Below are 23,055 nucleotides of genomic sequence, written 5' to 3'. Positions count from 1 at the left end.
CTTAGGTAATGAACTTGATGAGACGGATGAGCAAAGGCATGGGTAGATATCATGAGCGAGTTTCAGATCCTTGTATTCCAGTCAAATATAAATGCCCTGTATTTATCAGAAAAGGCATAATAAATTATTAAATTTTAATCCAAATTTTTATATTACATATTTCTATTGCATTATCAGTAATTCAATTAGTGGCACATAGTGGGACATTATAGTTTTTTAAAGTACACTAATAATTTCACATTAAATCAGCAATAACAAAAATGGCTTCTATGCTTTTCATGTTCCAAAAAAGAAATAAGAACACTGCAGCTAACTGCCATTTTAATAACGTGAAGTTTATTTGCAAATCTCTCATTTCTTTGTGCTCATATTGACACTGTCTTCTTTTTTTACTTTCCCAAGTGATTTCTCATCTTTAGTTTTAAAATGGAAAAGTGATTAAACATGTCAAAACAAATAACTCTGCATTTTAGTTTTTCAAGTAAATTAAAATTTCATGGGCCTCTTGAAAACAGTCATATGGAAACATCCAATAATATCCACATCAGCTTCTAATGGAACAAGTTTTCAGCAAGCCCAAAAGACCTTTTATGTTTTTATAAACCCATTTTGAACGATAGCTGAAAAAAATTAACTTTAGCTCATTCCTAATAACGCTCTTTATGATAATAGTCCTTGAGAAGGTTTATTTCTGCACCACGATCACATGCACATCAGGACCATGTGCTGCGTGTGTTTATGCAAAGAAACCACTTTTCACACTGCTAAGTTAGATCCTATCTTATCCTGCTGACCTAGGACTTAGCGCAATTAACCTGTTGTTAGTTGTGAAGAAGGAGGGACATAAGTGGCAGTCTATGCCAGCACGGGCACATCGCAAACTAAAATATAGGTGTGTGTGTCTCAGGGTGATTTTGCTCCAATATTAAAAAACATTGGCAAAGCCTGAATCTGTAGCCAGAGCTGAAAAATGGAGTCTTCTGCCTCCATCATTCTCTCTTCCTATTTGTGCCGGAATGAATTTTGTTCTTGTTGCACATCTACTTGAGGCTATGCACCAGGCACTGCTCTTAGAAAATATAGAGAGGAATAAAACCAGCTCCCTAAGCAGAGAGAGTTTATGCTCTAAAGGGGGAAATGGATTTCTAACAACAGAAGAAATACAATGCAGTGTAATAAATTCCATACAAATAATGCGTCCATGTTGTTTTGCAAACAAACAGTGGCACACCTTGCTTCCTGGGGGATTTGCTGGAGACTCGACAGAGGAAATAATATTTGATCTGAGACATAAAAGAAAGGTCAAAGGTCTTGATTTGGTCAGAGGAGTGAGTCGGCTGAAACAGGCAAAGGGAACAACATTTTCAAAGTGTGAAATTGCACAATGTCTTCAGGGAACGTTGGAGGGTGTGTAGAACATGTGAGTGGAACTGAAAGGAGCAGAAATTTCTTACCTTATTCAAACTGGGGAGTCTTGTGTGACCTTTGAGAGAACTTAGGTTATATTCTGTGGGTAGCTATTAGAAGTATATAAGTAAAAGAATTATATGATTAAATCTTCTTTTCAGAAATGTAACTTTGTGGTAATGTGCCAGATTTTTAAAAGTGTCTCAGTTATTAAAATATCTACACATGAAATGAGGGTTAAGATAAGATGAAGAAATACAACATTTAGAAAGTCAAATATACCTATTTATCCATGATGCCCAAATATATTTAATTTGGCTAAAGCCTTTTAAGAATGAGCATTTTTTTAGAAAAATAACAACTAGACTCATTCTTCAATGTTGACTAAATTTATCAGTTTTCACATTAGTTATTCATTATTCATATTTCATACCACCTTAAAGCATTCTAATTTATTTCCACTTATAATCATATTTCAGAAGACCAGAATCAGTGCTGGACCTAAGGATGTTTTTTCATACTTATTAGTTCACTTAGACAATATGACTGATCCGGGAGCGCCTGGGTGGCTCAGCTGGTTAAGCATCGGACTTCAGCTCAGGTCATGATCTCATAGTCAGTGAGTTCAAGCCCCACATCGGGCTTCATGCTGACAGCTCAGAGCCTGGAGCCTGCTTTGATTCTGTGTCTTCCTCTCTCTCTGCCCCCACTCTGCTAGCAGTCTGGCCCTCTCAAAAATAAAAATAATGATGATGATGATGATGATGATGATGGCAACTGATCCAGTATAAAAATCAAACCACAATTAATCATGCGTCTAATAAACTCTCATCATTTTGTGTTTTTGAACCCTACAGTCCTGTTTCACAGCTCAGCACTGTGTAATGAAGGTGCGTCACCGCTACTATACTGATGCCTGCAGAAAGCTTAACTATTCAGTATGTCTATTATTCATCTGTGAGTCCTAGATCTTTATATGATATGAATAAAATATTTTTGGTGCAGAAGCTACAACATAGAAATGACAGAAACTATCCAAGGGTTTTCGTTACTTGGTTTGAATAGTTGACAAAGTGGAATTTACAAGACCCTAAAGTACATAAAAGGTTTGCTTGGATGAGTTTAACGTTATTCTGAGCTATCTGGTCACTGAACCACTATGGCTTGCAAATTCGTTTGTCAGGATCACAGGAAATTGCAATCCAACAGAGCCGTTTTCATAAATGCCATCATAAAACTGGGACATATTTCCAGGATAATTTCAATTCATATAAAAATAAATATTCAACATACAGACTTTTCACATTAGTGATGTTGATGGATACTTACTAGTTATTATATCCAGACCAGTTATCTCATTTATGCTCATGCTTTTTAGAAAACAAATTTGTTACTTACAAATAACAAATTTTGTTAAATTATGGGAATATGGAATAAACTGTTCCTGGCTCAGAGAAAAGTTTGGGGGGTTTATAACTATGGAAATATTATCCAGAGTGATATACTATGTTGTGAATGGTTCTGTCCCTGTCAAGATTTTATTGTTAATTACTGTTGCTATATTTTCACTACTACAACTACTTACCTTTATTAAGGTGTATGTATTGAATGCTAACAACTTTTATTGTGTGCAGTGTGCCCATCACAGGAAATAGAGATTTAATCCTAAAAGAGTTCAGAATTTAATAAACAAGATATAAAATTGCCATATGATGTATTAAGCATTATAAGCATGCATTTAAAAGAGGCAACTTAATCGTAAGGATGGAGTCTAAAGTCTTAAGATTTAAAAAATAGATCATTTTTGTTAATGTATACACCACAAAATGATGTGCAAGCATAGATGAGTGAGAAGGAGGAAGGGTAATACTGTTAGTGGGGACAGAATGTTCAAATTCCAGGATAACTTGGTACTGATACAATTTTGGTACAGCAGAATGAATCTTTTGGGTAATCAGAGGGCTGATCGTGAAGAAGTTTGCATTTTGTATGAAGAAAATTGGATTATTACCTAAAAGCAGTGGAAAACCATTAAAAGCGTTTTAGAAGTGACCTTGATTTTGGTTAGCAGCAGAGAAATGGAAAGAAGGGGATAGAGTCGTGAGGTAGTGAGCAGATAAGTTTTAAAGGATTTGGTGACCAATCAGAGAGATGTAAGTAGACAAGAGAAGGGGAAGTCATGAGAGGTCTCTGACCTAAGACCTGGGTGACCTGATGAATAATATGGTTAATAACTGTGATACAAAATACAGAAGAAGAACCAGCTATGTGGGGTTATGAGTTCAGTTTAAGACCTGAAGTGTTTGAAGGGCTCCTTGAATATGCCAACTCAGTTTGCTTCAAACAAAAGTAGAATGATGTGGCTTATTCTGGCATTTTGGCATATGGGAGAAGGATATTTCCTCTTGTTGTGGGTGTTTTAGATCCGTGCTATCCTGGGTAATATTGTTAATCCAGTGTGCCCTTTGAGCACCTATTTGTATACATGTAACCATTATGCGTATATAAGGTATGTTTGTCTGTTTACCACAGTACACTTGGGGCCAAGTACAGTGCCTGCTCCCTAGTTGAAACTCCACACCAATGTATTGAATGTCTCTGGGGTCTACCCAGCCTTTTTCCCTGAGGGGGATTTTTGGCACTAGTTCTCTTGTTCATAGTCTGGTTTAAATGAAAGAAGCAGACACACCCATTCATATTCTCTGTCCTATTAAATACCGGCATCTACGCGGGACCATCTGCTGTCTTCCTTATTAGAACTTTGTCCTCCATTTGAAGAGGATATTTCTGCTTCACACAAAATTGAAATCTCTTCCTATGAATCCATCCATTCAGGAATCCCCTTTCTTACATTATTGTGTAGACTTGATCCCAGCAGAACCTTACGAGGTTTATATAATGAGTGTTTACCCTTTGTTCATCAAGAGAAACTCTAAGGACATTTTTGTTTTTATGAATTATCTGCTTTGACCTTCTCTCTTGCTCCAAAGCAAAAGGAGGAGAAGTACGGAAGACTTTGTATGGTATGAGAATTCTTCATCGGGGACTGGAATCTGTCCCGTAAATGCAGCCAAAGCACATACAGTGCATGGAATCTTTTGCTTTTAAACAAATCAAGAACTAGGATCCTATCCACTGTTTAATCTCCTTAAAGCAAAAAGCATCTTTTGGCAACCCCTTGCCTGCCTCTTTCTGTACCCAAAAACGATCCACCTCTCAGTAGTAAAGTTTGGTCAGTCTTCTTCTCTAGGCAGGTGAGAACACCCATTTAGAGCTGGTCTATTAAATTCTCCATCTCTACTCCTATGTAGCTTGGTGTTCATGTGAATCCATATATCATTGCTTAAAATGTAATCTTAAGGTTATCTGCGGAGCTCATTTAGAAAAAGAAAAAAGTAATTTGTCTGGTAGCTATTATTATGAGTAATGTGCAGTACCAAATAAGGAAAACTTTTCATAAGCTAATAGTTCTGCTTATGATCTGTTGGTAATTAGTCAATCCATCATCAGTGGCAAAAACAATCCAGCATTTCTCCATGTAGTCCCATGGGTGTGGACAGGTATAAGCTTAGCAGTTGAAAGCATCTTCTATGAATGTAATTATGCTGTATATCTTTGGTTACAATAGTCCTTTTATATAGTATTTACTGTCCACTTCATTTTCGTCTTTCTTCACCCCGCAGTCAGTAGGTGGAATAGCATGTCAAGTTTGGAAACTAATGGCAGAGTTAACAAGCACCTTCAGATCATTACTCAGTTTCAGCAAATCTTGAAGCACAGAAATCTATAATTTTGGCTAATGTGTGTGAGCTGAGCTAAATAAGCGTAAAAATATGTCTCTCAGGAAAGAAGAGCTACCCACTGACCTATGCATAGGTATCAATGGCTCTCCCCAACCATGTTCATGAACACAGAGGCGTAAAGCCACAGAGATTTTTCTCGTGCATGAGATTTCACATCAGCTGGGGTTGGATTCAAGTCTGTCCCACGTGCATCTCATTTCGTGACTAGTGGGTCTCAGGGTCTGCTCTTTTGCGGTCATAGCAGACCCTTGTTACCCTGTGCCAAACCGCACAAGCCCAAGTTTTGACATAACAACTGGGGACGGGTGAAGGAGAACTAGAGACACTCAACTCGCACTGTAGAACTGTCCCTTAGGCTGTCATATCCACGAGAACCAAGAGAGCAGAGAGGTGTCTCCACCTGGATGGTGGTTGCAAGAGCCAGGAGGGAGGGAATCATGAGTCTGATGTCTTACAAGTCATAAAGTAACGGGCAGCTGCCAAGCGCAGCATAAACAAAAGAAAAAGGGGGAAAAACCAGTACCTTAACAGTCATCTCCTTAAAATTTGAGAAAACGGTTCTGAAACCATCAAACTGAGAAAACGAATAATGTAGTACCCATTATTAATAGCTTAGAATGTGTGATGTGGGCGTTAGTGTGCTGTTTTTGTTTTAATCAATTTTAAGGTTTTATTATTGCCTTTTAAAACTCTTAATTACTTGACAGGTTTGTTTTTGTCCAGAGTGTTTTTGAATCTCTCTTGTCTCCTGTGGTTGGGAAAGAACAACCAGGATAGAAAAACTTCTTTATTATTCCAGCACACAGTGTTTTGGGATTCATCATGCCATGGAGTTGTGTTTTTTGTTGTTTTTTTTGGTTTTTATGGCCGTTTCTTCATTGTGATTAAATTCTAACTTCCTCTATAGCAAGCAATGGCTTATATCTTCACTGGTGTCTAGAAGAGTACCTAGGAGTTAGGTGTTCAAGAAATCTCAAGGAGTATCAACATCAGTGTTTAGTTAAATGTTTTCATTACAATGTGTATTCTGAGTCATTGAAGCAATGATGAACAAAATACAATTACTAACAGTTTTTTTGTATTAGAAATCACTTTGATGTTTAAAAAAAAACTATCCTTTAATTCTATACCTCTCCAGAAGTAATTTTGTCATTATTTTCTGAGAAAATGTATTGTGTGTGTGTGGCCTTTATGATAGAAACAGACATCCAGCTTTGGAAATGTAGGAGTTTGTGGGATTTCTAAATTGGGCATCTCAACTGGGAGAACAGAGTAAGAGACCTTCACCGTCCCCCACCCAGGTCCCTCCTTTGCTCATTTTCTATTCTTCAGCAAAATTGTTTCAGCTTTCCCCAAATCACTCAGTTGCACAGTAAAAGATGCATCCTGAAACTCACAAGAAAGCCAAATGCAAGGAGAAAATGAAGACCTGTTCTGCCAGGCCCTCCGCAGCTAGAGAGACCTACTGACTTGTTCGGTAGCAGCGGTTTAGGGGACAGGCGTCGGTGCCAGAACTGTCCACAGGTAAATGGAAGATTTTGTTCTCAGGTGAGCTTGGCATACGTATGTTGTAAAAGCATAATTGAAAGCAAGCTTGTTAGTTTTCAATTTTTAGTAAGGAGGAAACAAAAGAGGATTGTTGGTAACCATTCTCATGCGGGGGACCAGCCCACGCACCAGAGTCCAAGCGTCCCTGAGTAGGGGCTTGGTGTCGGCGAAATATCTACAAGAAAGAACACAGACAACATGAACGGTGGAAGGGACCACCCTTTACTGTGAAACTTGGTGTCTTATATACCACGGGTGATTACATCTTTCTTTTAATGATTACATTGTTTGTAACTTCTTAGGAATCTCGTGTTTCAGAATAGATCATTGTATTCACGGAAAAGAGAATAGAAAGTTAAAGACAGAAATGAAGTACAATACAGAAGATCAAAAAACATAATTTATCACTAAAATACATCAGCGGGGGTCTTATTTTGCCTATATAGTGTAATATTAACTGAAGCTTCCGACAAGGCTATTTTTCTTTAAAAGTTCAAACAATAGTCTGTGAGTAAGGTGCCTCTAACTAGGGAGGAAGTTTCAATCAGAAAATCTGCCCATTTACTGAAACCACAATTACCAAGTGGCATGAATAATAGGAGAACTAACTCCAGGCAGTCAAGTGCACACATTTTCAAGCAGAGGAAGCAGGGTCCCAATAGGCCACACAGCACTGCTGGCTGGATGGGCCCCAACATTCTCATATTTTGGAAGTCAGCTGGGTCAGTCGTCATTATTTGGTAGGACTGAGTTTGCAGAGCCCATACAGGTTGCCTATTTATTTTCCAACACTGGTCAGAGCAGAGACTTGTTTTATGGACAGGTTTGCCCTCAAACACCTCATTCCTACTTTAGTGTATTTTATTTAAAAAAAAAAACTCTAAAATTTTATTCTTTGCTGTAAGATAAGTTAAATGTGACAAGGAACAGTATTTAAATAAACGTAACATTGGGTCCTGAAAGATTTTTAGAATTGGAAGTGAAATTTAAGGCTGCTTATCAGCGCTCCTCTTTTTAAATATGAGAAAATTGAAGCCAAGAAAGATTACACGTTAGTTTTTCTCAGTTTAAACTTTATTCTCTTCCACTTGTTGTGGACTCTGACTTTAATTTCGCTCTTCATCATAAGGGAACACCATCGAACTTTGGCGAAAGTCAGTCGCTGCACGGTTTTTGCTGTTTTGGCAGTGCTCCGGGATGGCTCCCTTCTGCTGCTTTAAGGATTCAAACGAAACCTAAGGCTTGATAAGAAAATTTGGTATTTTCAGAATCATTTTGATTTCTTTCCATGAGAAAGTAATTTCCTCATATTCCTAATCTCATTACCTGAGATGCTTGCCAGGGAAAAAGTGAATCTTACTAGGCAGTTATTTGACTTAGCTGCTCCAAGGAGACCCATTGGAGTGTCAACGTGCATATGGAAAACTCTATCAGAGATTCAGATATGACTTCTGTTTAAAAAACACTGATCAAGTTCTGCCTCCTTATTTTAAAACTACAGGAATTGGGACCCCATAGCCAAAAGGTCTGCCCAGTTTTTAAACATATCTAACTGTGGTTTTATTACCATTTCTGGAATTGCCCAGCACACTATTATAAAGCTCCTTTCTTCCTCTTTTTCCCCTCTGATCATCTGTGGCAAAAATTGGATGGATCACATGAAACCTGACGTTTCTCTTCCTCAAGATGAGACATGTTCTCATCCAACACTTTTGACTTTTATATTAATGCGTTGTGCCATTAATTTTTCTCATATCTATTATGCTTTCAAACTTAGGGATCTTCATATTCTTTCTTTTTTTAATTTTTAAAAATTTATTTTTGAGAGAGAGAGAGACAGTGTGAGCAAGGGAGGATCAGAGAGAGAGGGAGACACAGAATCTGAAGACAGGCAGCAGGCTCTGAGCTAGCTGTCAGCACAGAGCCCGATGCGGGGCTCGAACCCACGAACTGAGATCTTCATATTCTTTCTAGGATTCTCATAAAGACAGTATAACATTATACCTCTGATATTAAGTGGTGAATTTTAGATACAGGAGTTGATTTTTCTCTAACATTTGTAATCACTACTAGTTTCTTCATTAGATGGTACCATTATGACACTGACTGAGACCCCCAAAATACAAGTGTATAACTAGACTGAAGGATGTTTCTCCAGTGTCATCTCTCTGTAATGTCAGGTGTTAGACATTAAAAATGATATAGGACTTATTGACATTATTTTAAGAGCTTTGTATATCATGTCATACTTCAAAATGGAGGAAGTTTCTATAGTCAATATGGATTTCCTCCTAATTAATTCAAACAAGAGAGAAGTTACTGATTGCCAAAGTTTTCCCTTAGTTGGCTTTGGTATAGAAGTATTTTTAATCTTCCCCTACAATAAAGGTTATGTTTAAATTCATTTCTACGATGTCTGAATAGTTTCATGCACTTACTGAAAATGAACATAATTTTGTGTGAAGATTTAAAAGATTTTAATAGTTTTATTGGAGTTCCATGTTAAACCTTTTACATTCCTGTAATACTAGGAAAATGAATTCTCATATATTCATTAAGGTCTTTGAAAATTTGCGTGTTTTCTTTTCCTTAATGAGAAATTAACTTTAATAGATTTGTCGTCATTTCAACAGATTATTACAAACCAAATGCAACGTAAGATGGAAATGTAGTTTGTTTCCAACAGCTCTTCTAGAAAGTAGGATTCCAGTGAAGGGGAAAGCAGTGGAGTCAACACTGTATGAGTATGTGTGATGTGCTCAGTGGGGGCAAGTAATACCAATAAAAACACAAAACAATACCTTTCCTCTCCCCCCAGTATGCTTATGTTTCTGATGCTACATAATTTTATCTTGTGTATTCCTTAGCTAATTACTGTAGTTACGGTTCTTTGTACTACTTTTGTCTTTTAAACTTCACATAAGCTTTATAAGTGATTAATCTACCACCTTTAAAACATTAGATTATTATTAAATTTTTTAATGTTTATTTTTGAGACAGAGAGGCAGACCACAACCTGGGTAGGGACAGAGAGAGAGAGGGAAACATACAGTCTGTAGCAGGCTCCAGGCTCCAAGCTGTCAGCACAGTGCTTGACGCAGGGCTTGAACTCACAAACCATGAGATCATGACCTGAACCGAAGTCAGATGCTTAACCAACTGAGCCCCCCAGGCGCCCCACAGCATTAGATTATTTTGATTATAGATTATAAAATATAGATTTTACTATATATTTACTGTCGTCAGTGAGATTTTTATTCTCATGTTTTCCTGTTAACAATTAGTACCTTTCTTTTCAGCTTAAAGAAGTTGTTAACATCTCTTGTAAGGCTGGTTTAGTGGAGAGGAGCTCCTTTATTTTCTATTTGTTGGCAAAAGTAGAAAACAAAACTTTCTATTTTTCACTCAATTCTGAATACAGCTTTTCTGGGTACAGAATTCTTGATTGGATTTTTTTCTGTCAGTTCTTCAAATATATTGTGCTACTTCCTCCCTTTTGGCCTGCCAAGTTTCTGAAAAATCTGCTCATTGCCTTCTGAGGGTTCCATTGTATCTAACAAGTTGTTTTCTTCTTGCTTCAGAAGTTTTCTGCCTCCCACCCTGCCCCCCCTTTTTTTGTTTTTTTCCTGTTTCTGGAATGCCTATAATGCAAAGGTTGGTCCCATGATATTGTCTCTTAACATCTTTTGAGCTATCTTCCCTTTTATTTTTTTCTCATTTTTCTTTGTTTGAGGCAGCTCTGATTGGTTTCACTGTCCTGTCTTCAGGTTCACTGATCCTTTCTTCTGCTTCCTTGGATCTGTTTTTGAACCCATCATTGTATTTCTCATTGCAAGGTGTATTTTTCAGCTCTGGGACTTCTATTGGTGCTTTCTTATATTTTCTGAGTTTTCACTGTGTTAATATATTCTCTTTCTGAGATTGGTATACATCTTTATGGTCATTATTTGAAGCTTATTAGGTGAATCACTTATTCCTATTATTTTCTTTTTCCTCTAAAGTTTTATCTTATTCTTCATTTGGAATTTATTCCTCTCTTTCTTCACTGTGCTTGCCTGGATCTCTGTGCTGGCTTTTATATATAAGACAGCCACCTGTTTCCCATGCTGGGAAGCCTGTGTAGGAGATGAATCTTATTGTTCAACCCTGCCCTCACTCTAGGTTGTGCCCCAAACTTTTGTCTTTGTCCAAGAAGCCTATTTGATTGTTAGTAAGGGTTTGCCAAGATCTGTCAATGCTCCAAAGGGGAAGACATTAGATAGCAACTTTTAAAGTCTTCAAACCTATATTATCCAGTGGGATCACAAGTATTAGTCCCACAGGCTACTAGAACCAGGCAATCTAGAGGTGTCCCTTCAGGAGTAGTTCTAACAACTAGGGCCCCAGACGGGTACCAGTTCCTTTCTGGGAAATATCAACAACATGGAGCATGGCAGAGGGAGTGTGCAATGGCATCCTCCCTCCTCTGAGTCCATCCCTCCAGGCCCCTCGACATATGTCAAGCTGGGAATGTGTCCCTCAAGCCAAATGTGCAGGACAGGCAAGTAGCCACTCTCACAGAAAGATGAGGACAGGTTTCAGTCTACTATCTGTGCTGTGTCCTCAGGGTGGTAGCCAGCCAAGAATGGTCTGTTTGCTATACAAACTCCCCCAGAGCTAGTAAACCATGGTGGCAGCCACTAAAAGCAGGCACCAGACATGCATAGAAACTCCTCTCCATTAGATATGAGTGTTCTAGAGCCTAGTTGATGGAGTGTGAAGATACTGCTCACCCTCTGAGGTCTCTAGAGAAGATTCTAGTCAGCCCTGAGATGTGTCTTTCATTAGATGTCTGCCCTTGGGTCATAGCTATGAAGATAATAGGCCTTTTTCACAGCAATACTGGGCACCTCCAGGTGGAAGGCAATTAAGAACTTTCTCTCTTTGATTACAGTCCTGGGAGACCCAGAAGCATAAGCTGCACTGGCCAGACATGACCTTGAGGTGTCTGCAGGTGGAAGCCATGCAGTTCGGGCTTCAGGCAAGGTTAGAGGTTCCCTTCCAGGAGATACCAGTGATCTGGAAAGAGGGAGAGGGAGAGTGCAAAGATGGTGCTCACAGCCTTCATCCTCACAGAGCACCCTCATAGGCTCCTTGATGTATATGAAATCTGATGCCTGCATCTCAGGCCAACACTTGATGTGGAAGAGGCTTAGCTTAAAGGGTGGGTGGCCTGTGCTCTGGGCCTGAGTATCTGAGCCTGTAGGAATGGTTTCTCTGCTTACAGCACGTGTTGGGATTCTCATGGATGTGAACCTCATTGGTTTTCAAAGCTACATGTTTTGGGGACTTGTCTCTCAAGTTCAGGTCTTAAAATTTGGGGCACCCACTGTGCAGTTTGAACCCTTCATGCCTCAGGGAGAAGCTCAGGTTTTGAGTTCTCTCCTGAGTGTGGGTAGGCTTTATGGTGACATTGTTTATCAGCATCTCCCACTTGCTTCAGTGTCTGTGTGTTTCTGGTTTGCCTAATATAGGTGCCATTCCACTAGTTTTTGTTTTCTGTGTTTCCCTGCCAATCCCCGAGGAAGTTATTCCACATGTTTGTAGGTTTACGTGTCCATGGGAGGGGGTGAGTTCAGGAACTTCCTACATTGCCATCGTCAACTGAAACCTAGTCAGTGCTTCTATACAACAAAATAAGTCTTCTCAATCTCAAACAACACAAGTCATTAGAATTGAGTGCGATTAATTCACTCTTTCAATTAGCTCCCTTATATGTGTAATGCACAATGATCATGAAAAATGAGTAAAAACCCTTATATATATGTGAAGAATTGCATTCAATTTGTTTTACTTGTCTATACAACTCTAATGAAACAGTTGTCTTAAGAAAACTAATAAGTTTGGCTAGAGCTATGCTATTTAGTAACAAATACTGACCAAATGTGAAATTCTAGCTTCAAAAAAGGTGGAAAAAATATGGAAATACGATGAGCACAGATACCTCCAAAGATGACTAAAAGAGCAGTTCCACCATCAGTTTCCACTACACAAATGACCAAAACATGAAGCCACCTCTGAGAGAACAGAATCTGATTGGTTAGTAACCAATCGGTATTGGTGTCAGTGGGTTTACTCCTAACTGGCATCCTCAATATATAGTCACAGTGGTTTTTCTGAGGCTGAAATCATGTGATTGGCTCAGTTTGGTAAAAACTATCATGAAAAATCTATTGAATGAGTTTGTTTATGCCTTCTCTCTATGTGTGGTATTTATCATTTCAAATATCCTAAGCCAAATAAAGTACATCTTAGGGCATTTAGACTACTGTAACAGACATAAAATAGACGGGGAGGCTTATAAACAACAAACATTTCCTTCTCCTCGTTCTAGAGGCTGAAATTCTGATTTCAGAATTCCAGGGCAGTCACATTTTTGTGAGGGCCCAATTCTGGTTTATAGACTGTCAACTTCTCAATGTATCTCAGCAGGGCGAAGAACATAGAAAGGAAGCAAATTGTCTCCTGTCTCTTCAAAGGGCACTAATCTCATTGAAAAGGGATCCACCCTCATGATCTTACCTAATTACTTTCCAAGGTTCTGTCTCCTATCACATTTGGGTGGTAGGGTCTCAACATAGGAACTTAGGGGGAACATAAACATTTATTCCATTAACAAGGAGTTCAGAAACATGCTCACATTGGCTAACCAGTTTTTATTAAAATGGTGTCAGGAAACTGAGTTAAGGATTATTCATTATATTTCCTAATTACCTATAAAATTAGGTTTCATAATCATGATTTAATACCCAACAGTGAGGTATATTTCTTGGTGGTGATGGTGTTGGGGGATAGGGATAACTTCAATAATTCAAAATTCCATTCAGTGCACACTCACTGAATGCCTAGAATTTTCAGGACATCATTGAGAATACAGGGATGGCTAACATAATGTTTCTGCCCTGTCTTGCATATAATTCTCACTAATATTGGTTCATTTTAATTTATTTCCTTTCTTAATGATGCTTTTCTCAGTTGATGATTTTGAAGACAAGCAGATTTTCAATGAGTATCTAATGTGTACCATTAACAGCTTTAGTCTTTCTAAAGTCTTTGTGAAGAGACAAAGGTTTATACTTCCCTTGACACTTATGGCCTCCCATGTACCTGTGCTCCATGAAAGGTTACCTAAATCAAATTTATTCTAAATAGGCAATATTTAACATTAAAAATGTCAAAGTAAGGGTAAGATACTCTATAGGGCAGCACTGAGTTGATTGACTGAATTATAACTAGGGAATGATGAATTGTGCGTTCTCTTTTCATCTTAACTATTGGCTCATAAATATATTAATTCTAATACTCATTCCATTGTTCAGTACAATTCTTGACATACACTCACCTTATGATTTTGATCCTAATATTTAATTTGATCAAAATATTTTTCTAACTCATTTGTAACTTTGCTGTTATATTAACATAAATTGACAAATTATAAGTTCTAAGATATTCCATTGCTCAGGTGCTTATGCACAATTAGGCATAGATACACAGTAATTACATTCCTTAAAAAAAGCCATCAAGATATTTTATTGAAGAAATTCTGACTGAGAAATAGATCCAGTTTGATACCTTAGAACTGAAACCAAGAGTCTAAAATAAGAGAAGAGCTCAGGATGTTTTATAACTTAATACTGGATATCCATATGACCCAAAGAAGAAAGAATATACACAAATAGTCACACAAATACTATCATTTGACATAATATTTAACTCTCCCTTTCTTGTCAGCCAGGAAATATAAGGAAACACAAAAAGTACATACATCTCATCAGCAAAAAAAGAACCATAGCTCAGGTAATACTTTTTGATGGTATTAAAATTTGCAACTTCTAACTTGAAGCTTACGGCAGGGAAGTGGACATTATTTTTAATAATCCTAATGATAAAATATTTAGAAATGAATTTCTTAAATCTAAGGACATAAAATGAATCCAAAGAAGGCTTTTTTAAAAAGTGGTTACACAGGTATAGAACTTCCTTGTATCTAAACTCATTTATTCAACTTCTGATCTGCCATTCTAAACTAGTCTTGTTGTTTAATAGCCTGTAGTTATCCTGAGCAGTTGTTCTCTATTCACAAAATTCTTTCTTTTTAATTTTATTTTCAATGTTTATTTTTTTTGAGAGAGTGAAACAGAGTGCAAGTGGGGGAGGGGCAGAATGAGAGGGAGACACAGAATCTGAGGCAAGCTCCAGGCTCTGAGCAGTTAGCACAGAGTCTGACATGGGGCTTGAACCCATGGACTGCAAGATCATGACCTAAGCCAAAGTCAGACCCTTAACCAACTGAGCTAACCAGGCCACCCCACCCCTACTCACAGAATTGTTACAAACGTGGTGAGTTTCTATGTTTTCACCCCTTTGATGGAAATGCTCTAGATTAAATTCTGCCATGTTTATACCCAAATCCAGTGGAAATTATTTAGTTTTTACCCTAATTGATGCTCTCTGTTCTTTTGGTTTCCATGACACCTTGCTTTGTTCTTCCCATGCTATTCCCGTCATTCCTTCTAAGTCTGCATCATATACATTTTCTACCTTAACTCGCCACACTTTTAATTTTACGCATTGTCCTAGGCTCAGTCTTTCCAGTCTCTTGATTTTGACAATCAAATGACATAAAAAAGAAATCAATCCAGCAAGAGGATAGAACTTTTGTAAATATTTTTGTACCCAACAGAGAGGCACTTAAATATATAAAGCAAATATTAATTGATATAAAGAGAGAAATAGACAGGAGTAAAATAACAGTATGGAGTTTTCCTGCTCCATCTGGTCATTGGAGAGATCATCAGACAGAAAATCAGGGAAACGTAGGCCTTAAATGGCATGTTGACCAAATGGACTTTTTTGATCCAAAAGGAACAGAATTTATATTCTTCTCAAGTGCACATGGAACATTCTCCATGATAGGTCATATGTGAGGCCACAAAAATTATATTAATAAATTCAAGAAGATTAAAATCATATCAAGCATTTTTTCTGACCACAATGTTACTAAGCTAGAAATCAGAAGAGAACTGAAAAAAAAATCACAAATATGTGAAGATTAAGAAATCTGCTACTAAACAACCAATAGATCAAAGAAGTAATCAAAGGGGAAATTAGAACAACTTGCAAATGAAAATACAAACCAAAACTCAAGGGATGCAGCAAAAGCACTTACAAGATGAAAGTGTTAAGAAACAAGAAAAAAAAATCCATATAAACTAACTTTATACCTCAAGGAATTAGAAAATAAACAAGAAACAAGGCCCAAAGTTGGTAGAAGGAAGAAAATAAAGATCTAAGCAGAAACAATGAAAAACAAAGCAACCAAAAAGGCAATAGAAAACTAAGAGATGGTTCTTTGAAAAGATTTAAGCAAAAATCGGCAAATCTTTATCTAGACTTACCGAGAAAAAGAGGACTCAAAGTCAGAAATGAAAGAGGAGATAGTGCAGTTGATTCCACAAAAATACAAAGGATCTTATAAGACTACTGTGAACAATTACATGCCAACAAATGTGGTAACCTGGAAGAAATAGATTAATTCCAAAAACATGCAGTATACCTGGACTGAATCAGAAAGAGATAGAAAATCTAAACAAACCAATTAATTAGTAAGGGCATTCAATCAGAAATCAAAGACCTCTCAACAAGCAAAATTGCAATACCACACAGCTTTATGGGGGAATTCTACCAAACATTTAAATAAGAATACGTTCCTCAAACTTTCCTAAATGACTGAAGAGGAAGGTAGATTCCTAAGGTCATTTTATGAGGCCAGCATTACTCTGATGCCAAAACCAGGCAAAGATGCTACAAGAAAAGTACAGCCCAGTATCCCTGATGAATGTGGATGCAAAAATCCTCAGCAAAATAGTAGTAAAACAAAGTCAAGGATACAGTAAAAGGATCACATACTATGATCTAATGGTACTCTTTCCAGTGTTGCAAGGATGCTTCAGCATCCCAAGTTCAATGTGTTATGTCAGATAAACAAAATGAAGGGTAACAATCATTTGTTCATGTCAGTAGATGCAGAAAAAGCATTTGGCAAAATTCAACATCCATTATGAAAAAAACCATCAACAAAGTGAGTACAGAGAGAATGTACTTTAAACTATAATAACCATATACATGAAAAGCCCACAGCTAACATCATACTCAGTGGTGAAAGATCAGAACCAAGACAAGGATGCCCACCCACACCACTTTTATTCAAAAGTCCAGAGTAATTAGGCCAGAAAAAGAAATAAAAGTCATCTAAATCGGAAAGAAGAAAAAGTGTTGCTATTTGCAGTTGACAAATACTATATAGAAAGCCCTAAAGGCTCCATCAGAAAACAAACAAACAAAAACCACCACCAACAACAAAAGAAAAGCCAACTCTTAGAACTAATCAAATTCAGTAAAGTCGCAGAATATATCAATGTTCAAATATGTATTGTTTCTATACACTAGTAATGAACTATTGGAAAAAGAAATTAAGAAAACAATCTCATTTACAATGGCATCAAAAGGAATATAAAACATCTAGAAATAATTTAATTAAAGAAGTGGAAGACTTTTACACTGGAAACCAAGACGTTGATGGAAGAAAATGAAGAAGACACAACTGAAAGAATATTTCATGCTCATGGATGGAAGAAGCAATACTGTTAAAATGCCCATACTACCCAAAAGAGGGTACAGATTTAGTATATTCCCTATCCAAATTCCAAAGGCTTTTGTCATAGAAATAGAATAATTCTGAAATTTCTAAGTAATTTAAAAAGACCCCGAATAGCCAAAGAACTATTAAGAAAGAAGAACAAAGCTGGAGGTATCACATGCTGGATTTCAAACTATACTACCAAGCTCCAGTAATCAAAGCAGTTTGGTATTGACGTAAAAACAGATACGTAGATTAGTGGAACAAAACAGACAGCCCAGAAGTAAGTCTATACTTCATGGCTACCTGGTTTGTGAGAAAGAGTCCAAGAATATACCGTGGGGAAAGAGCAATCTCTGCTTTAGATGGTTTTGGAAAAACTGCCCCCCACCCCCATATACAGCAACTAACTTGAAATAGAGTAAAGCTCTGAGAAGACACCTAGGCGGTCAGCTTCTTGTCCTTGGTCTTGGCAGTTAAATTGTTCTTGGGTGTGACACCAGAAACAAAGTCAAGAAAAGCAAAATAAACAAGTTGGAGTATATCAAGCTAAAAAGCAAAGCGAATGATCAACATAATGAAAAGACAACTTACTAAATGGGAGACAATATTTGCAGATCTTCTATCTGATAAGGGAATCGTATCCAAAGTATATAAATAACCCAATTCCAAAATAAAAAACCTGGCTAAAAAAATGGGCAGAGGAGAGGACTAGACATCTTTCTAAAGAAGACATACAAATGCCAACAGGTATGTCAAAAGGTGCTCAACATCAGTGATCATCAGAGAAAAGCAAAGCACAGCCGTAATGAGGTGATGCCTCACACCTGTTAGAATGGTGGTTATCAGAAAGATAAGAGATAAGAAGAGCTGGCAAAGGTGTAGACAAAAGGGAATACTTGTGCACTGTTGGTGATAAAGTTGCAGCCACTCTAGAAAACAGTATGAAGGTTCCTCAAAAAAGAAAAACGGAAATACTTTATGATCCATTAATTCCACTTCTGGGTATTTATCCACAGAAAACAAAAACACTAATTAAAAAAATATATCTGGACCGCCACGCCATGTTTATAACAGCATTATTTACAATAGCCAAGACGTGGACACACCCTAAGTATCCAGTAATGGATGAGTCAATTAACAAATTGTAGATACACAATGAAACACTATTCAGATGTAAAAAAAAAAAAAAAGGGAAATCTTGCTGTTTGTAACAAAATGGATAGACTTTGAGGGCATAATACAAGGTGAAACAAATCAGAGTAAGACAAATAATACATGATTACATTTATATGTGGAGTCTAAAAAACTGCAAAACAAAAACCACAGGGTCATCGATACTGAGACTAGATTAGTGGTTGCCAGAGGCAAAGGATGGGGGATGGATGGTTGGGTGTTGGGCAAAATGGGTGAAGGGTGTCCAAGGTACAAACCTTCCAATCGGAAAATAAGCTCTGAGGAGGTAATATGCAGCACGGAGACCATAGTTAAAAATACTGTGTTACATATTTGAAGGATGCTAAGGACCCCAATCTTAAAAGTCCTCACCACAATAAAAAATGTTGTAACTACATACGTCGATGGACATTAGCTGGACTTATTGTGGTGATCGCTTTGCAATATACACAAATAGCAAATCATTATGCAATAATAATATACATGCCTAAAAAAAAAAAACCAAAACAACAAAACAAAACAAACAACCAAAAAAAAAAAAGAGTGAAAAACTCCAAGGACTTCCAACTGTATTTCCTGACCAGCCACCCAGGTCATTAGCTTTGTACCTGGTGCCCTGCTATGGCTGGAAATCCGTAGCCACCTCAGTTTGCTAGCACCCCACACTGAATTTTTGTCCATCCTTGAGACTGATGCCTTCTCCTCTCCCTCTTCTTTTTCCATCTATGCCCTTTATCTCCGTTGGGCAGCGTCCCTGTAACCCTGGCCCCCAGAGAGACAGCCATCCTCTGATTTCTCCCGCTTTATACTGCCCAGTGACCAGGTTAAAAAGCCTCCTGATTTTCTCTCTCAAAATGTTTTTTAACGCAACATTTTTTTTCTCTACCTTTAGGAAACCCCCAGTCCTGGCTATCATATCTCTTATTCATATGACCGCAGTTTATTCCATCTGTAGTAAACTGTAAGTCATTTTATTCATCTTCCTATTTTTCTTCCCAGCTAGTAGTCTAATCTACATTTCAAAGCTGACCATATCTATGTGTTCAAAGCTTTAAAATATCTCCGTGTTTGGATTTTCCTACACATACTGTGCTGCTTTTTGCCAGCCTGCTACAAATGGTGGTCATTCAGTGTGTTGTTGCCAGAAACAGGCCTGGCATAAACAACCGGAGGTAGGAAGACAGTGTACTTCACTCTGCTACTGTCCCCTGCTTCAGAAATGCTTGGTCTGTACGCACTATAAAACTGACCAGTCATTCGCCTGGTGGAGGCTGACTCTTCACAGTAGCCAGAGTGATGTCTCCGGCTCCCCAGTGACTCCTGCCAACCTGCATTCAGAGATAATACCCAGGATTGAAAGGACAGTGGCAGTGGGATGGAACAAGTGGACGTTTCATCCCACAAAGCCAGGAGGGTCTAAACATAAAACTGGATAAAGTACTCTCTTATTCAAGGACATCAATAATAGGTAGAGAGAACGAATTATGCCTAAAACAGGTGTGTCCCCTACACTGACTACCTCTGAACTGTGTCCTCAAAAATGTTCCATCAGCACAACAGACCCAACAAACCACAGTTCATCCTGCTAACCTCCTCGGTCATAGTCATGGCAACAGTCATTCTGACTTAGCAGCTGGGTTTAAAACATTTTTCTTCACAACATCTAGTTACTTGTCAACTTCTTTCCAACTCCTTTACGTACATAACCATCTTTTCCCATGCCCACTACAATAATCCAAATTGTTAAGTGAATATGCTTCCAAAATGCTATTTTTGATCCTGGTGTCAGTCCTTTAAATTCATTCTAAAATTGATATGATCTTATTTTTAGTAGAAAAGCAGAACTCTGATCATGCCATTTACGCCTATGCTTTTCAATATGTCTCCATGACACATACTAAGAAGCCTGAAACTACGAACCAAACAAGGTCCATTCTGCTGTCTTTTGATCCTTATTTTCTGTAAAAAGGTACATATAAGAGAATAGCACCACAACTTACCAAGTAGCCCTGTAAAATAGTGAAAACCAAGAATCCACATAAGTGATAAGGGTTCTGCAGCCAGATCCACTGCCGGGAATGGCTTCCCTGCACCAACAAGCGGCAGTTCCCACCAGCTGGGTGTCATAATTCTCAGAATTCTGTGTACCTGGAGCTAGCGTCAGATCTCACAGGTTGAGGGTCAGTCATAAAAAACTACACTTCCTACCATGTAACATGCTAATCTGAAGGCCAGGTTGTCACCCAGGCTTCTGACCAACTCATTGTAGATGAGAGGTTTCAGTGAGGCTCCTTTAGGTTCAGTTAATTTGCTAAGGGGCTGTCAGTACTCAGAACCCTTTTACTCACTGGATTGCTGGTTTATTTTGAAAGGATATCAATCAAGGGAAATACAAACAAACCCAAACACCAGATAGAAGACACGCCCAGGGCAGTGCACATGGAAGGAGTGTGGGGCTTCCATACCCTCTTGGAGCACACCACCCCCCGCAGATCTCCCTGTTTACCAACCTCAAACCTCTCCCAACCTCATATTTTTGAGTTTTTATGGAGGCTTAATTACATAGGCAGGATTGGTCAAACCACTGGTCATCTATGATTAATCCAGCCCAGAGTCCTTCTCTTTCCTAGCAGTCAAGGAAGGACTCAAAGATTCAACCCTCAAATCCCATGATCGGTTTCTCTGGTGACCAGCCCCCATACTTAGATGCTTTCCAAAGATCACATATTAACCTACACACAGCTCTAGTGGAACAGGGCTTGTTATGTGTAACAAGACACCTATTTCACTTACATGGCTTTGAAGGGATCTCAGTAACTAAAGACAAGAGACCAAATATTGAAACAAAAGATCTTCCCATTAGTCTTATCACACAGGGAATCCCGAGGGTTTGGAGAGTTGATATAAACCAGCAAATATATAATAAATCACAGTATGACAAGGATATATATGTATATGTTGATATAGTAGTTTACTGACTTCATAGTGCTTCTCAGAATTTTAGACTCGGGGCCATTTTGACAGATGAAGAGCCTCTGGGTAGGTTAAGACAGTCGTTTACCACTGAGAAAACAGGAAAGAAACGGGCTGGGGCAGGGGTTGGGAAGAGAATAGAAGAAAAAGGAGGGAAGGAGAAAAGGGAAGGAAAAGGAAAGATGCAAGAGAAGGACAAGGGAAAGGGAAGAAGAAATTAAGGGGGGGAAGAAGGAAAAGGGAAGGAAAAAATATATAATTTTGATTTATGACAGAAATAAAAGATTATGAATACAATGCGTAACATAACCCTTGGGCTACTCCTTTGAATACTGGGAGCATCTTTAAAAGTGTAATTTTACTATAGATCACACTGTAAGAAGCAATAATAATGAAAACTGCATTGGTTCCCTGAAATTCAACTTGAAATACTCGTCACATCCACCACACTGCTAATTCCATCAGAATGAAGAAATTGTTATGCCCAGATTTTAATATAGCCTCCAAAAACCAGAGACCACCAGGGAGACTGAGTCACGCATGCAAAAGCAAAGGGCTTTATTACGGGTTTAGGCTCGCCGGGGCCTAAACTCGGGCTCACAGACTTTACTGGTGTGGTGGATCCATGCTGAGAGCCCCGAACAAAGGTGGGGCAGGGCTTTTATGAGTTTGGGAAGGGGGAGTTACAGGAAATTGTGACATAGGTACAGGGGTCCAATTATTATTACACAATATTATTGACAGCAGGTTTATCCAATTACAACATTTAGAGTGTTAACCAATCACAGAGCAGGCCCAGGACCCAGGACCCTCACATAGGACATAACTAGCCTTAGGCAATAACTGATCTAGGCCTGCCCTTAGGAATGTTAAGGGTATGACAAGGGTGGTCCCTCTTGCCTTAGGCAATGTGTAACCACCTAATAGTTCTGGAGAGACTGACCTTTAGACCTAGTTTAGAGGGGAACTTAAAGCCTGTCATGGCGTCTGTTAGGTTCAGACTCGTGTTCTTACAAAATGTCTCAGAGTTCATTTAATGGTATAAAAATTCCCTCGGTAGAGAGGATAGGCCAACAAAGATGAGTAAAACCAGCCTACAGTTGAAAGAGGCCATATTGCTGGTTCGCACTGTAAGGGGGGGCAGATTAACCGCTGGACTCTATCAGCTGTGTACAGAAAATCTAAGTGTTAATTCTAGAATTATGTGTAATTCACCCAGGCTTCAACCTTCCAAGATCTAAGATTCTGTCTACTCAGCTCCACCTGATGGAAATATATGGCCCTTGTGCTCCCTCCCACTCCCCATGAAATCCCTCTCATCCCTGGAATTATTGCCATTGATTTGTTTATTGCTTGTTTATTCTGAGTGCCAGAGAAGGCAGCAGCAGGGAGGGGCAGAGAGGAAGAGAACTGAGAATCCCAGGCAGGCTCAGCTCTGTCAGCAAAGAGCCCTATTCAGGGCTCGTGAAC

At 38.3% G+C, this 23,055-nt stretch overlaps 1 protein-coding gene and 1 long non-coding RNA gene across 2 annotated transcripts in view; one reads left to right on the top strand and one right to left on the bottom strand.

The window, feature by feature from the left end:
* The window catches only part of CNTNAP2 (contactin associated protein like 2), a 1,359,261-nt gene that overhangs the window by 338,162 nt on the left and 998,044 nt on the right, over positions 1-23,055 (top strand). The window lies entirely within an intron of this gene.
* LOC115277689 lies at positions 7,815-20,700 on the bottom strand. Its single transcript, XR_003902479.1, has 2 exons — positions 20,613-20,700; positions 7,815-7,999 (listed from the first exon to the last, which is right to left on the bottom strand). It is a non-coding gene; the product is annotated as an uncharacterized LOC115277689 (long non-coding RNA).

Source organism: Suricata suricatta, chromosome 2 (assembly GCF_006229205.1).
Source record: "Suricata suricatta isolate VVHF042 chromosome 2, meerkat_22Aug2017_6uvM2_HiC, whole genome shotgun sequence".
NCBI classification, from domain to species: domain Eukaryota; kingdom Metazoa; phylum Chordata; class Mammalia; order Carnivora; family Herpestidae; genus Suricata; species Suricata suricatta.
The sequence above is the reverse complement of the archived record's forward strand: the minus strand, read 5'-3'. Positions and strand labels throughout refer to the sequence as shown.